General features: G+C 55.2%; 1 pseudogene; it reads right to left on the bottom strand.

Moving 5' to 3' along the window:
- Positions 1-1,280: 1,280 nt before the first annotated feature.
- On the bottom strand, positions 1,281-3,164 carry LOC124682359 (annotated as a pseudogene).
- Between the last annotated feature and the right edge of the window lie 219 nt (positions 3,165-3,383).

The raw sequence follows: 3,383 nt of genomic DNA, 5'->3' as shown, positions 1-3,383 counted from the left end.
ATGCTTAATTTTCCAGATTATTCACAGGCCTACTCATTAGTTTTTTTTCAAAATTTTCACTAATATATTAATAATTATCCACCATAGTATAAATAGCCTAAAAGAAAAAAATACAGATAGGTACTCGGACCACCTAGCGACGACTAAAAATACTAGCACGAGCTGAAAGCACGTCTCAATCCTCGCTCCTCCATCACTAGAACCGACTCAAACTTGTCATAATTAAGATTGTTGTAGTAGACATACGAGAAAACGTAATGCTAAGGCAGCAACCATTGGCAATGATGACAACAATAGATCGAAAGAGACTGACATAAAACCACATGAACGAACACGAAAACCAATCGGACCCTAGGAGATCCGCCGGGCACACGGCTCCACGGGCCCTCCGCTAACGCTCGGTGCATCACCGGAGTGAGGGTTGGGCGGGGAGGACCGTATTCTGACTTTGGGATGTAGCCACTGCCACACCACCCTGAATAAGGCACTGAAAAACAACCTAAAAACAAAGCCTCGACGAGAGGTTGTGGTCTGCCACACCTCCAAAGCCGCAAAGGCCACCGAAAGTGGAGAGAACCAGCGACGTCGCCAGCGAGGAGAATGAAACCCTAAATGGTTTTTGTGACCACCGCGTCTCATCTCTCGTGGTTTATATAGATTCTGAATGCACTCGATGGTTGGACGGGCGGCGGCGACCAAGGGAGGGCGGGGCGCAGCCCCCTCAGGCTACACCTTGCCAAACTTGATCCCTACCCTCACCCCCTATATAAAGAGAGACAACCCCTCTCTCCTAATTTATCCATTGAGCCCGATAAACAGACTTTCCATATTTCTAATTGTCCAGAAAAATCCACCAATTTTTTTTGCATATATATCTCGACAATCCATGTGCTTTTATACGGTTTTGTAAAATACCAATATTTTGTGGTTAATGTAAAAAAAATAAAACATATCTGACAAAAAAACTTTATTTTTAGCACTAAATTTTATCTTTTTACACAACATGAATGAAAAGTCATTTTTTCATGGAAACACTTTTTACGCACGTAGCGTGTGAAGATGTACACGTGATATTTCATTTAATTTTTTAAAATATTTTAAAATGTATCAAAGATGTATTTCAAAATAAAAGGAGCCTACGCATCCATCCAAGGTCGAAAATATTACTCCCACTTTAAAATATCTAAAATAATTACATTGGGTGAAAGAGAGGAATAGTATCCAGTATCCACCCACACCCTTGATCTAGAGCAATTAGAGAGTAGACACACCCGGTTATTAGATAGGCAAATGATCAAGTGCGTCGCGTGAGGCGCGCGGAGAGCGGCTTCCTCATCGTCTTCAAGAAGCCATCCAGCTCCGTGAGGTCGATGGCGTCATCCGGCGGCTCCCACTCGAACTCGCGCACGAGCGCAGCCAAGAAAGACTTGATGATCACCATAGCTAGGCCCACGCCCGGGCAGAACCTATGTCCCGCCCCGAACGGCATCATCCTCGTCTCCTTGCGTCCCGGCAGAGGTCCGACGCTCTCCGCGCCTCGCCTCCGGGCAGGAACCGCTCCGGCCGGAACTCGTCGGGGTCCTTCCATGTCGTCACGTCCCTTCCCATGTCCCCCAGGAGGAACAGCACAATCAGGTCGCTGTTCGCCGGCACGGTCGAGCATCGCCGTCGCGGCGGCGTCGGCCTGGACGTGGCGCAGGGCCACCGGCGCCGGCGGGTGCATTCTTAGGCTCTCCAGAATCACGGCGTTCAGGTATGTCATGCCACGGATCACCTGGCTCCTGTCGGGGGAGACCGCGCCGTCGCCGGAGCGTTTTCTGGACCTCCGGCTGGGCTACGAGTTGAGCGAGAGGACATTCGAGGCACACCACCAACGACCCCGTGCCGGCGCGGAGGAACTCCAGCACGAGGTGCACCACCTCTTCGTCCGTAAGGGCGCGCCGGCCACCGCCCTTGTTGCTTCCCGTGAACTATTCGGGGTCGCGGAGTTCTATGAGCGTGTCGACGTATGGCCGGCGTCCGCCATCGTCCTCGTATGGCTGCTGAGATTCCCGCTGCCGCCGTGCCCCGACGAGAGGGAGGCACAGCTCGGTGATCCGATCCGGCCGTGCAACGCCAAGAGCCGGCGCTGCTTCCTCCGCTGCGCGAGCTTGGCTAGCACGGAGGAGCCAGACAAGGGCTTGATCTCGATCTCCAATGGCGACCTGCATGTCAAGTATGCTGATTTGTTTTGCCATGTTTTGTGTCTGATTAGTAAGTGTGTACGCGCAACGCCGTCTCTAGCTGAGCGTCCCCCGGGGGATCAAAACGCCCGATCCCCCGGGTCGCTAGCTAGCCGTCGGATGAGTCAATCGGTACCGTGTGATTAAAAAACGACAGCCTGTTAGCGTCTCCACACAAAACTAATCCTCTGCACATAGGCACATCGCCCTTCAGAACTTTGTTCTCACACCGGGGCGGCCGACGGCGCTGGCACCACCGCCCATTAGAACTCCGTTCTCACAACGCGGCGGCGGCCGACGGAGCCGGCACCACCGCTACGGAGGCAACAAGCGACCGCTTGTTGCCCCGGCTTGTAGCACCATGGTGGCGCCCCCGACGATGCGTGCAACAACTAGTTCCGGCGAGCTCGTCGGTGACCGGCGGTTGGAGCAGCGGTGGCCGGGTTTCGGAGGTGCCCAGCGGCGGCAGAGGATTTGCAGCAGCTCGCGGCCGCGATGGTAGCAGAAGAGGCCACCTCTGGCAGCACCGCCAACACCGCCATGTAGCAACGCCGGTAGACAAAAGTAGCAAGATCGACCGCCCCCTGTAGCAAGGCCGGCTGCCCATCGGAGCAACGCCGGCTGTTCCCTCGGCGTGGTGCACGACATCCGCGCGGCCGATGTGAAACAGTGAAAGTGGCATCGGCTTCGTGGCTACCGCGCGAGGAGACGCAGAGCTCGACTGGCGGAGCTCGGCGTGGGCGCAGGCAATGGCGCGGCGGCTGGAGGGGAGGAGGTCAGGGAAGCTCTGCGGCCACGCGCAGGGGAGGTGGAGCTCCACGTGGCGGCGGACGAGGGCGCGGCGGATGCAAAAAGGGAGGAGGTCGGGAGAGACGGCGGCCGCGCGCACGGGAGGCGGACAAGGGCGTGGCAGGAGTAGAAATTATCCATGGAATTTTTCATGGAGGGGAACGAGCGGCGTACGAAGGAAGAAGATGAGGTATGCCGCTCAGTTCGGACCCACCCATGTGCGTGCGGAAAGGCTACGGCACGTCGCTGCGTGCGTGGCAGGAGGCGGACGATGGGCTCCCTCTTTGATCCCCCGGGTGATCCTTAGCTTTTCCCCTCTAGCAATGCTCTAAATAATTTAACAACGTTGCACAATATTGCAATCGATGCTTA

The sequence above is a fragment of the Lolium rigidum genome, unplaced genomic scaffold (genome assembly GCF_022539505.1).
Source record: "Lolium rigidum isolate FL_2022 unplaced genomic scaffold, APGP_CSIRO_Lrig_0.1 contig_9424_1, whole genome shotgun sequence".
NCBI classification, from domain to species: Eukaryota; Viridiplantae; Streptophyta; class Magnoliopsida; order Poales; family Poaceae; genus Lolium; species Lolium rigidum.
This window is presented reverse-complemented; position numbering and strand designations above follow the sequence as displayed.